This window comes from Eretmochelys imbricata, chromosome 2 (genome assembly GCF_965152235.1).
Source record: "Eretmochelys imbricata isolate rEreImb1 chromosome 2, rEreImb1.hap1, whole genome shotgun sequence".
Lineage (NCBI taxonomy): Eukaryota > Metazoa > Chordata > Testudines > Cheloniidae > Eretmochelys > Eretmochelys imbricata.
This window is the reverse complement of record NC_135573.1, coordinates 206,199,176-206,213,129: the sequence shown is the minus strand read 5'-3', so window position 1 is coordinate 206,213,129 and position 13,954 is coordinate 206,199,176. Positions and strand designations below refer to the sequence as shown.

General features: G+C 40.1%; 1 protein-coding gene across 1 annotated transcript in view; it reads right to left on the bottom strand.

The window, feature by feature from the left end:
• The window catches only part of JAZF1 (JAZF zinc finger 1), a 278,603-nt gene that overhangs the window by 18,869 nt on the left and 245,780 nt on the right, over positions 1–13,954 (bottom strand). The gene's annotated exons all lie outside the window — the stretch shown is intronic.

The following is a 13,954-nucleotide window of genomic DNA, read 5'->3' as shown; positions in this document are numbered from 1 at the left end:
AATTGTAATAACTCAAGAAAAAAGTCTGAAGAAGTAGTTAAATGCAAAACAAGGGAAAGTGGAAAGGCAGAATTTCACCAGTAATGATAAGTACAATAAAAAAAGGAGAGTCCCAGCTGATAAAAGCAGCAAATATATCCAGAGAGAGAGAGAGGAGGAGGAGGAGGAGGAAACTTTTTCTGGAGAGTCTTGTAGGGAGTGTGTAGCTTGCACGAGGTGCTGTGGGAAATGGCAACTCCCCTTTGCTCTTGCTTTTGTCCCTGCCCTGGCAAGAGAGGATGATTTAGCTCCAACTGTTGGAATCATTTCAGCAGTTCCAGACTGAGCCTTATGAGTTTTATACAACTGTTTGACTTGCTTCCCTCATTATGCACTTTGCATACGTGTCTGTAAGCAGCTTTTTATTCTGTGGCAACAATGCGGATGGACTCCTGATCAATCAGATTCTCAAGAAGCTGCAAGGAAACAAACTTCACAAAGAAAACCCACGTTTCAGCATGTAACGGAGTCTTCACTTTTTATTACATGCGAAATTAAATATGCCCTGTATTCTATTAAATTATCTATCCCTTCTTGATCTCTCACTTTCCTGGCCCTCAGTTTCATAATCAGTTACTCTTTACTCATGAGTAAATATGTATGTCAGCTGGTAGCTGTAAAGGGCTTATGATGTGGAGGAATAATCAGATATTTTACATTAGGTCACATATGTCAGGTTGTACTACTTTTTTCCCTATGGTTTTCATTCTTACTGGGTGGAGGGCAGATGAGGGGAGATGGATTGTTGTTTCCCGCTATTAGCGCAGACACACACACTATATATATATATAAATAGAGACAGACAGACACCCTCCCCATGTTGTGCATAACATCCGGAAAACTCACCCTTATTGACTGAGATTTATCCCACACAGATTGATTGAAAGTCGAAGTGAGCATTATTGACCTCTTAAAATATTTTTGAACCATAGGAACAGATAACCTAAAATGAAGTTAAGGGTTCTTATAGTTTAATTAACTAATACAAATATTTAGGCAAAACCACTTCTATGATTTCCTGCCATTGATTACATCTTGATGGAAAAAATTCCTCAAGATACTCCTTTCAAGCTTTTTAGCTCATCTTGGTTTTTCAAACAAATGTATCAGATAAACCTACAATACAGAAATGAATGTGCTTTTAGGATTATACAGTATGTAAGAACTCTGACACCGACACCCCTTCAACCACTCAACTCCTGCCAACTTCCTCAATCAAAGTAAATGAATAAAATCTTACGGGGGAAAAAGAAAAAATCTACTGTAAACAGAGCTTCAACCCCCAAAAGGAAAAAGTTCTAGAGACTCCCTGAAGTCCACTTGGAATATCACTATTGCTGTTGATTCTATGTGGAAGGTACCCCGGGCTAGATTCACCTATGGCACTGCAACTCCCAGTTCCTAGGTGCCTGCTACTAGTGGAATTCACAGCCCTGAATTAGGCACCCAGGCTCCTCATACATTAAATTGGGAGAGTGAGGTGCCTAAGAAAGGAATTCTCAGAACCGAGCAAGCTGAGCGAGGAGGCCTCTAAGCCAACCAGCAGTGAAATACAAAGGAAAGGGAAGGGTGGGGTGTAGAGACCAGCTCCTTAAAGGTACTTAGGCACCTAATCCCACTGATCTGGGCCTTAGGTGCCAGACTGATGGGCCACAGGGAGGTGTCTCCCTCCGCCAAGAGTCGTAGCTGAGAGCCCTCTCCAGGAGTGAGGCACCTAACTCAAGTCAGCCCTTTCTCACAAACAAACAGAGAGATGCCTCTTCCCCACTACAGCCAATAACCCAGTGATTGGAGCACCTGCCTGAGACCTGGGTTCAAGTCCCCTCTCGAAATCAGGCAGAGCAGAGATTTGAAAACAGGTCTCCCACCTCCCATAGAAATCACAGAAATGTAGGGCAAGTAGGGACTTCGAGGTCACCTTGTCCATTCCCCCACACTGAGGCAAGAGTAAGTATACCCAGACCATCCTTGACAACTGTTTGCCTATCCTGGTTTTAAAAACCTCCAGGGAAGGGGATTCCACAACCTTCCTGGGTAACCTGTGCCAGTACTTAACTATCCTTACAGTTGGAAGTTTTTCTTAATACCAACTTAAATCTCCCTTGCCACAAACAAGGTTAAAACTGAACACAATAATCCAGTGCTAAGTAGAGTGGAACAATTACCTCCCAGGTCTTACATACGATAGACCTCTTAATACATCCCAGAATGGGACATGCCTTTTTTGCAACAGCATCAAATTGTTGGCTCATATTCAATTTGTGATCCGCTATAATCCCCAGATCCTTTTCTTCAGCACCATTGCCTAGCCCAATTATTCCCCATTTTGTATCTATTCATTTGATTTTTTCCTTCCTACGTACAGTACTCTGCATTTCTTCTTTACTGAATCTCATCTTACTGATTTCAGACCAATTCTCCAATTTATCCAGTCATTTTGAATTCTAATTCTGTCCTCCAAAGAGCTTACAGCCCCTCCCAGGTTAGTGTCATCCTCAAATTTTACAAGTGTTTTCTTTATTCCATCATCCCAGTTGTTAATGCATATATTGAATAGTACCAGCCACAGGACAGACTGCTGGACCCACTTGACACGTCCTCCCAGTCCGACAGTGAACCATTTATAACCATCCCCTGAGAATGGTTCTTCAACTAGTTGTGCACCCAGCTTACAGTAATTTCATCTAGTTCCCCAATTTCCTTGTGAGGATGTTATGTAGGACTGTATCAAAGGCCATACTAAAGTCAAGATATATCATGTTTACTGCTTCTCCACATCCACTAGACTGGTACCCGTTAAAGAAGGAAATTCTGTTTTAAACCAAGTCTTAACTCTAGGGAGTTTGAAAGTTAGAAGTACTATTCCACATATGAACTGGCAGTTATAGATATATTATTAAATACAATAATTCAAGCGTATGAAATATTTGACCGAACTATTATTTTACTCTGAGTTGGAGCCTCAGGGTTCATTGTGATGCTAATCCTATGGAATTGAATTATTCATTAAAAACAATCTATTTAATCAGATTCTGGTCTAAATAAAATGTATGAAAATATTTCTAGCAATAAAAATGTATCCTTTAAATAATTAATGTTGTTTCAGTTGCCTTAGAAAAATAACATCCATGTAGCCAGTATTTTAACCGTTCCCCCCTCTGAATTTAATTTCCTCACTTGTCAGCACCTAAGAGCAGCAGCCCAAGCTGTGCCTTGTCAGCTTTGCCAATTGTGTGAAAACGAATCAGGTTTTTTTAAACATATAGGTTGGCCTTGCCACAATAAACAGGCCTTATATGAAGCAGTTTGAGTCTTAAGAATCCCAGCTTTGTGCACCGGCCAGGATTCCATTGCACTCCATTACTGCCTCAGGTGCACCAAATACAATTTGATCCAATGGCTCCTGATTGCTCCTTCTGGGCAGTTTGGCAGCATCCAGCAGTGGGCTGAAGGGGATGTACACAACAGTGTATTTTGATCGAGATATAGATTTTGATCTCTGCTGGTATTTTACAATAATATATACATATATAATGGGGGGTGAGTGGGGAGAATCAGCACATAAATATTTGCCCTCAGTCAGACCACAGGTTGTTACACTTGTCTGATTCAGACATATAAAAGGGCTCAGAGATTAGTTAGCCCTTCTGGGCTAGAATGTTGCCTTGCACACAGAAAACTGAATGTTCCATTAGGACAGGACTCTAGCAAAATTGTTAGTGGAACACACATATTAGTGGGCGTATCATTTCTCCTACTGCTTAGATGGGAAGGCTGATCAGTCATTCCAGAAATCAGTACCCGAAACCAAAATATTAGGAATAGACTTCAAAAATCTAGATAGAAAAAAACATGTGTGCATTTCCCAAAATTAGGTGCCCTAAATACTTGGAGGAGGGAGGGGAAATGTTGACAGAAAAGTACATTGTTTGAACAAGGTGTTATACAAAAAGACAATAATATTATTGAAACTTAAAGGTAGTCATGTAACTAGCAAGCAATTTATCTTCCTTGCCTGTCACACTAACATGCCATTCTCTTCTCTGAACTCCTCCACTGGCTCCCTGCTTTTCACTGCTTTAATCCCCTGGCTATCAGTTTCAAGACCCTAGGTAGCTCCACCTTATCCTACATCTCCAACCTTGTTTATGATTGTTTCCCTCTCTCCTGGACCCACCCATAACAACTAGCCATTGGTAATATTTAAAGTCCTATTCATCTGTTTCTCCTCCAGCTGGCTCCATGCCCTCTCTCATGCCTCACCTTTTGCATGCAATGCTTTCACAATTCTGGCCCACAAAGCCACTTCCCCTCTCTTCATTCAGATCTCTCCATAGATTAACCTCCTCCATGCTCCCCACAATAAGTGAGCCAGTAATAGAATAGGTTTCAGAGTAGCAACCCTGTTAATCTGTATCCGCAAAAAGAAAAGGAGGACTTTTGGCACCTTAGAGACTAAAAAATTTATTTGAGCATATAAATTTGTTAGTCTCTAAGGTGCCACAAGTCCTCCTTTTCTTTTAGTAACAGAATAGAACTTTTTGGTTTATTTTAAACTAGTTATTCCTTCTACTGAACTCTCTCTGCTATGCTGTGACTCTCTGGGGGTAAGAAAATGGCTCCATGCCACTGCCTCTCTGAGGAAACCCCTGCCCCACTCCAAGCAGAGGGTGGGATCACAGTGGAGGGAAGGTAGCATGAAGGCCTCATGCTATACTGTGTTTAGGGCCCCAGATTGTCTTGTCCCAACCAGGTGTATGAATGAATTTAAGCTAGACAAACCATCCTCATCATGCCATATGATACATGCGATCCACTCACCAAGCCATTTTTCATTGACAACACAAGTCCCCCTTTCATTGAAACCAATCATAAAAGACACTTTATGCCCTGGGAAAGCTCAAACTGACATTAAAATGCCAGTTACTAGGAAGGAAAAAAATTATACTGGGTCACAAAATACTGTGAAATATGCTGACAAATTACTTCATTTCTGACATTTACAATAAAAAAAATAAAAAGAAAGTTAAAAACAGCCCGTATCCTAAATATTTTGATTTGTTGAAATAAAACACATATGTGAGAAGAGAAGATCTATGATTATTGCCTGTGTGCTAAAACCTAAAATGTCTTTGCAGCATGCTAAAAGGGGGCAGAACACCATAAGGTCCTGATTCTGCTGGTGTTAAGGTCAACAGGCGTGTTGCTATTAACTTCAGTGGAAGCAGGACTGGGCCCCAAGCCACTGTCTGAATTCTTTATGAAAAGTCTACCATTTCTCCTTTTTCCAATCGATTGAATCCATAACTTGCATTGCTTAGGAGGGAGATATTGATCATGTCACAGGGACTAAATCATCATGGAGTCAATATTGCAGGCCAGTTTCTCAGATGCACTGCTGTAAATCTGGAAAAAACAATTTACTTTTGTGGAATTTACTGTGTATTTACACGGCTGTAACTTAGACCAAAACTTGCCCCTCCATGTGTGAGATTATTATTTCTTTTTCTCAACTGTTTGAGTAAAACAGCATGTCTACACTGCAACTGAAAGTGTGATTGCAGCTTGGGTCGGCATACCTACATTAGCTTTAATCTAGCTAACACTCTCTCTCTCTCTCACACACAGACACACACACGCAATAGCAGTGAAGATGTGTTGGTGTGGACTTCAGTGCAGGCTAGCAATGGGAGTATCTATTCAGGGTCCTTGCACAGACTTGTACAGCCTGAAACCCATGCTGCTGCATCTTCACTGCTATGTTTAGCCAGGCTAGTTAGATTAAAGCTAATCTTCAGTAATGCCTTTAATTGCAGCATAGATATCCTAAGTAGGAAGTTTCCAGCTGGTGCACATCATTTGTGATTGTCCAAGTGGTACAGTTTGGCCTCCCATTCATTCATAACTAAAGACTTCAGTATTGTGCCAAGAAAAATGAACTACAAACACAAAAAGGCTGGAATAATCATTATAAGAAACTATTCATTTCTACAGTATAATCAAGAGTATTAATGCTGTATTTCCCCTCCGCTCCCCTCCTCTCCAAAAATATAACTGTTGTCTCTGTACACAGTATATAACAATGTAGTTTAAGAGTAACTATCTTACTGCGGTTGGGCATAATGCTTTTAGTGTCACAGAAAGTTCATGCAAGTTCCAATGTTCTCCCATAAAACCTCAGTTTCACACTTTGTCCTGTGTGGGACTTGCAGTTTGTGTTTCATAAAAAAAAGTTTTATGAGAGTACTTCTTATTTTAAGAAACCTGTTTTCCTACATACTGTGACAGCTTCCTCGTAATAAAAGCCCGTGAACTATTTTTTGTATGCTGTGAATTTGGATCTAATGCTAATACATTTATTGATTTGTTGAAATCTCTCTCTCTCCACACACACACCATTGAAATGCCTAAGAAGTCATTCACAGTGAAATACTTTTCACCTGCACTTAGCACAGGCTAGGGCCACTGGGGGGTGAAACACGCTCCCAATACCAGGGTCCTAGCTGCTGTGCAAGCATCTGGTAGTGGAGAGCTGGCTAAGCCAGCTCTGCATCACCCCTTCTTGGCACATCCGAGTATGAGAGATATACCAGAGCAGGAGAAGGATGTGACTAGAGTACCTTGTACTCTGGCAATCCTTATTGTGACTCAGCCACCGCAGCTGCCCCTGGGATTGGGAGCGCATTCACATGGCTTTAAGATGCCTTTGCCCCCACCAACTCCTTCAGGTCCTGATTGAGCAGAGCTCAACTGGACCCCAAAAAAGGGCCCAGGGACTTTAAATCTGACGGATATTCTGTGGATAACCAGCGCAACAATTGGGATGCCAGAGCAATATGCTCCTTTCATCCTACATTTGTCAGCAGGTAGAACAGATGGCATGAGATTTCCTTTTGGCTCCTGCAGTGATAACAGGAGAAAAAGCCTTGTAATCTTATTGTAGTCACGGAGGTCAGCAGCGATTACACTGATCTGACAAAGGGAGCAATAGCGTTAACTGAGAAGATGCCTTTAAAAAAAAGTCATATTTTCAGAGTGGAGCTGCATTTTCAGCTGTGTAGCGAGAGGGCCATCCGCTGGCCCTCTGCACCAAGGGTGAATTTTAGACTGGGTTTTCTGTTGGGTTGAGAGAGCTGTGTACTGGAATGGAGGCTAGGGGGTGTGTGTGTGTATTTTTCTGTACTGGTGACATGCCAATTTAAATGTGTTTTTGTCTGTTTTAAATATTTTTCCTCTGTGTGACCCTAGTGACATGCTGTAGGCACACTATGTACCTGGGGGGGAAAAAACCCTCAACCCCCCCTTCCGCCTCCCCCACAAAAAAACCACCATCACCACCACCACCAACATAGAATTGTTTCACAGAACACTGGCAAGTGCTCTCTCTCTCTCACACACACACACACACACACACACACACTTTTTTCCCATCTCTTTTAGAGTTCGGGTGGGATTTTTGGGAGTGGATTAAACACGCATCTGAGGTATTAGGCTGCTATCTGTGAAGACTGACTCTTTTCTCCAGAGAACAGACACAGCACATGCAGGGCAAGTATTCTCTCGCTTTGCCATAAACGTGTCGCAGGGTGAGCCTACACTGGAGCTGGAGCTCAAATGTCTAGCTTTGGTAGACATAACTGTGCTAGCCTTGATCGAGCTAGTGCACTAAAAATAGAAGTGTAGCCATGTGGCACAAGCAATGGGATGGCTTAGCCACCCTCTGTACAATCACATCTGAAATCTTAGTGCAACTCTAGCCCCTCCCACAGGTGGCTACACTTCTGTTTCTATTATGTCTATCCAAGCTGGAAATTACACATCCAGTGCTCATGTAGACATATCCAATCCCCTGAAAGGTGCAATTGAGGGTATTAGTTTATTCTTCATGTCCACTGAATCCTTGGCATCTTTGCTGAGATTGCTTTGTCAGGTACTCTTGTTGTTTGTCAGATGGGCACCTGTCTGCTGGTACCAGGGTTGAGGCAATCAGATCATTATATGTAGGTCACCAAACAGCTGTCAAAATGGCAACAACTTACAATTATTAATTACTGACTTGGATCTGGATTTAAATTACTGAGCTAGAGGAGATGCTCTGGATCCTAATACCAGTCCTCTGAGCAGCCTGTCTCAATTGTGTGGTCTGCTGGTTCCATCCCCTAGCCTACTAATGCATATTCTGAAGTCAGGAGTACAACAGAAACCTTGTAGTAGTGGACTTGGCTGGCAGCATCCTGCTTTCCCTTGCAGCACTGGCCAGAGTAGGATTTGGCCTGAAAAGTTTGTCGGGGGAAACTATCTTTTCTTTCTTTCCTCTCCTTATACAGAACTATCTAATGAACTACTTAATGCTTTTATCCTTCAGCTGGCTCTCCCTGAATTCAAGGCCTCGCCAGTGAATGCATATTGAGAGTGTTTTTAAAACACAGCTTACGTAACCATAGATACAGGGAGTCAAACACACAGAATGTGTATTTTTTTAATATCATTTTTCATACTCCCGGCATTTAAAAGCACTTGAAAAAAATAAGTTAGATGAAGTGATTCTAATGGCAAACTTCACAGCTATTTTTAACTGAGCAATCACTTGGGCCATTTGGTCAAGGACATTGTTGCTTTTATTGGCAAGGACACATTAAATGCCCTTCCCTTTTCTGAAGGATGTTAAGGGGTCTCTGACTTTCACCTGGACAGCCATAGGGCTGGGAGAAGGGACACCAGTTTATACCTACTTTGAAGAATAGCACCTGAGATGCTGCATCAACACTGCAGGGCCATGGTCAGCAGTGTGTGTGTGGGTCTCATTCTTTTCTACTTATCTACTTCTAGTATTATTTATACACCTCAAGGTACCTGTTAATTTAGTAACTTATGCCATGAACCAGCAAAGTGCCTAAGCATGAGATCAGCCCACCTAAGTCACATATTACTACACAAAGCCCCAATCCATATTAAAGTTAAATATATGCTTAAGGGTATTGCTGGATCAGGGCCTTGTGTCTAATCCTAACATGGGGCTATATCATTGTTGGGCACAGGGCATTTACTAACTAAGCAAATCTACAAATAGACTCATCTTAAAGTCTTTGAGACATGGCGGCGATGTTTACGATAAAGAAAAGACGGCAACTGTAAAAATGGAACATAATACATATTTTTAAAATTTGAAATGCAGTTAGTGTCAGATAAATTACTGTAAAAATTAGACTTTTTACGCATTAGCTCGGCTCATGACTAAGTCATATCAGCTTACTTGTGTGACAATAGTTAAAAAAATATATTTTTTATACCTGTTAGCTCTGCAGCGCCAATATCGATACAGAAGAGATCTGGATTTTATCCCATCTTGGGCATCACCACCAGAATAGTTACATTCCAATTGCAAAAACCTTATTAATAAACCTAAACAATCTAGTTTAAAACTCAGAGGCACAGAATACAAATCCAGAAATTATATTCAAGTACAAACATGTGCATAGCTATACAGACAAGAGAAATTCCAATTGTGTTACAGCTAGTATTTTTTGTTATTACTGAATCCGAGGTGTGTACACAATATATTGTTAGATAGGCAATATCTCTTCAGTTGCAACTAACTGTAAAATAGCAACTAATCACAAAAACATGCATGTAAAGAACTGATTGTGGAAAAAAACAGTCAACTGATACCATAGCATGTGTTTTGTAAAGCATGACTCGTGTTCTGAAAATGCAGTCAAATGTTGTAGAGGTGCTAAAGCAAATTGATATAATGTTACTTCACAATGTGCTGTTGAGGTTTTATGGTCACCCTGCGCCAATAGTCTCGGGAAGTTACTTTGCATTCTTATATAAACTTTTTTTTTCCAATCCTGTTTTCCACAAAAAAGGCCTTTCAATAATGTACAACCTTCTGTTTATACACAGTACAGGAAAAACATGATAAACTGCGTAACACGATCTCTGCTTTAAACGTATTCTTAAAACAGGATTTCTACAACTTCATGTAAACAAAAAAAAGGGACTGTAGTAAGCACTTGCCACTGCCCCTTCAAAAGGAGCAGTGTCTTTCTGTTAATTAAACTGCAATGCTTTACAGTGCAATTTTTAAAATAATGAATATACAAAGTAAATAAATAAATAAAACTGAACAGACCCCTCCCACTAAAAGCTTATCCTGCAGTCATAAAACCCGTGCCAGATTGAACCCTTTCTTTTTCATGTACAGCAAGAGCAGGTATGTGGCCGAGAAAAAAACAAAGTAGGCTTTTTCCACCCACAGTCACGGGATGTTAATTGAACTCTGGCAAACGTTAAAAGATATTTCTCAGAACGCTCAAGAAAGAATTAAAAATAGGAGCGGAGGAAAAAAAGTGACCATCTGTTCCAGCCCCACATTCAAACAACCACAATGAAGAAAATTTATAATTAATTAAATTATAATCAGAACTCTGCTTGTTGGGCCTGCATTCTTTTGTTAAAAACACAAGTTCAGGGCACCATTACTGTATGTAAGGACTCTCCTGATGCACATAACAAAGAAGCAGGTTTTTTTTTTTTTATTTTTTTTTAAAGGAACAATATCAGGAGACAGATTCATGTTTAAGATAAAGAATTACAATAAAAAGTACCTACCTAAATGAACTACAGTTTATGAAGCTATGAAAATACATTCAAGACATGTTTTATAGCATCAGGTTAAACAGGCTTTACAGCTGTAGAAAAGCCATTCAGCCACTTACAGTACAGGCTATAAAATAAAACTTCTAATGCACAGTGAACAGTATTTACCTATACCAACTGCTATGTGCGTTGCATTATTAAGGGATCTAAATAATACCTACCAAGCTGCATAAAGCCTTCTAGCTCAGTTAGGCCTCAATCCAGCAAAGAATTTAAGTATCTGAATAACTTTGAGCATGTGAGCAGTTCTACATGCTTAAAATTGGGGCCTCAAACTTTCAGGGTCAGGATTAAACTGGTTTTAATCCTAAAGGCTCAGTGGCAGAAAGTCCACTGGGGAAGGAGCTAGTGCACAGCCCAGCTGGGAAGAGGACATAGCCAGCATAGCCCAAGAGTAAACTGATTCAGCAACTTCACGCTGGCAGATGTCCTCTGTAGCCTCCAACAGAATTTAAAGCATGTGCACAGCAGAAAACTTGAGGGAGAGAGGTGGTAGAAACACTGCCTAATTTCTTGGTGTGAGTACTCCTGCATTTTTCAAGACCTTGGTGCAAAACGTACTTTACATGACCCTTTGTTTGCTTTTAAAGAATCTGCCCCCCTTTCCAGTTTTAATAAACTCCTCAGGATAATCTGGAAGGTCATTTTTCTTCAACCAAACTACTTTGTACCAATTATTTTTGCTAATCTATCTACTGACTAATGAGTCAGGTTCAATGCTTTTATCATCCTTGCTTTTGCTAATCAGGAGGCTCATATGTGCCAACAACCTTTCAACATAATGTTAAGGTTTTAACTTAATCCTATGGTGTGATTATGAGAATAGATCTACATTTCTTTGCTTTGTTGGGTCTATGCTAGAATAAGATTTTAAAAAAAGATTAGTGAGTTTTTTCAAATAAATTATATTTTTTATATTTAAAAATGCTTATACTGATGCCATCAAGAAACCTGCCGTGACAGCAGTACTTCCACAGGAGATTAGTTGAAGGTAACATATTATCATTCAAGGTGTGCAGAAACACCAAAGCGTGGGGTCTGGGCAAGCCGGAACAGACAACCATTCACCCCATCTTGGAAATAAAGCTGGGTTTGAGTTATAAATTATTTTGCATTTTTCCTCACTTCCTTTTTCCCTCTAGCACCAGAAACAAAAATGCTGAGAGATTTTTCTTGTGGTGCTTTCTCTCCTGTTATACCCAGGAAATGCCATAGATCTCGAGAGAGAGCTTGTGTGACTGTGGGTACGTCGCTTGGACCTTTTCTTCATTAGGAAAAAGGTATGTGTTTCACCCATGTTAGTTAACCACATGGTAACCAACATGAGGAAAAATCCTAGTGAAGACAAGGCAGTTTGTGTTAACACCAGTCAGCAGGTCAGGATATAAACCATGGAGGGGCGACCTGGACCTGCTGATTCCTGTTAAAACTACAAACTGCCTTGTCTTCACTAGGACTTTTCTTCATGTTGATTACCACAAGTTAGCGATCACCACGTCAAGAACACACCTTTTTTCCTAGTGAAGACAAGGTTTCAGTGTCTCTGTGCTTCAGGTTGCCATCTGTAAAATAGGGATAATAATATTCCTTTTCTCCTACCCTTTGTCGATATCAGTTCTGCTTCAGGAAAACACTTAAAGATGGTGCTTAAGTCTTACTGTCTTCAGCGTGCTTAAGTGCTGATCTGAATAGGGTTGCTTTTCCATATCAGGGGACCTTAAATACTAAGCTCTTTGGGGATTAAGACTGATTTTTATTATGTGGCATGTAACTCATAATTCAGTGGGCCTCTGATTTTGTTCAGGTCTCTAAGAAATATATAAATCCAATCCAAACTTCGTTCACATCAGAAGTGTGGATATGATTCGATTAAGCATTTTAAGTCCTGGGTGCTTAATTGAGTTTACCAGCTTTTTGAGATTCACTAATCACTTCAATCACTAACCAATCATTTTAGGAATCTTTAATGTGATCATCATTGCAGTAGCTAAGTATTGAAATAAAAGGAAAATCCTTCCCATCAACTGGACTGTGGCTCTTTTTAGTCTCATAAAGAGAACTCATATAACCAATGAACACTAATGGCTCGGGATGTAAACATCGCATTATAGTTTCTTTTCTGATTGTCAAACCATTCCTACATTAGAATACCCTCCCCATCAGGTTTTTCCTGCCTTTTGCTACAAACTGACATTTTACGTATTTGAGGAAATGTTTCTTGCTACATGACCTTTCACAAACATGCACTAAGCATGTCACTATTTTAGTGGGTTCCCTGGTGTTCTATCCAATATCAAGACCCACACACGCTTTGCTTTTACTTCACTTAAACCTTCTTTCTTTGATCCTGTAATGACGTACTGTCAGGCTAGAACACTGCAGTCTGCTTTAGAATAACTTAAAAAAACAAAACGTACAGATCAACTCTTGCATTGATATGTGTATTAAGATATTGCCAAAATTCTTATATTCTACATCTAACTTGAACAATACCCCAAGTACTAATTAAAGAATATGATTAAAATGGAACAAAAATTAGAGACATTACCCATCCAACTAATGAATAAAAGGCAGAAAGCTTCAAAAAAAGGAAGCCACACATACACAAGATTCAGAGATCATGGAAAATATACATTAGATTGCATAAGGAGGGGTTTATACAGTGGCCCATATAGGTAAGTCTATAACATGAAAGGTATTTTAAACTAGACTACAGGCAATATTTCTATGTCTGTTTGTAGCCTGAAAATCACAACTAGTGATGACTTTATGAGCTTCTGTGGTCTAAAGAAGAGGGTAACTCTGATGAAATTACTCCTTGGATGGTTCCTGTGAAAACTCCATATACTTAATTACCATGCAAATGGTACTAGCTACTGAAACAGTTTGACTTTGGGAAAGACAGTTGTTGGAAAGCCCCGTAGGCTGGAAACTTTGTCACCACTGGTGGGTTTCGCTTCTGTACCAAAGCAAGGATACGGTGAGCAAAGAGAAATACAACAACAGGAAATAAAATGCGATTAATATAAAGCCACCCTGAGGTGGAACAGATAAGAACAAGGAAATGACATACTGATAATTGTTTGGTGTAGTGCTTCCTCATTCCCCCCTCCTACAATATAGGATTCCATACAGCAGGTACAGAGTCCATCTACCAGGAAGCAGGAAACCAAGAGACTGATTCACCAGAGGTGTATATATATATAGTCAGGCTCCACACACAATTCTGTCAGCCATTTAAAGAGGAGATTAG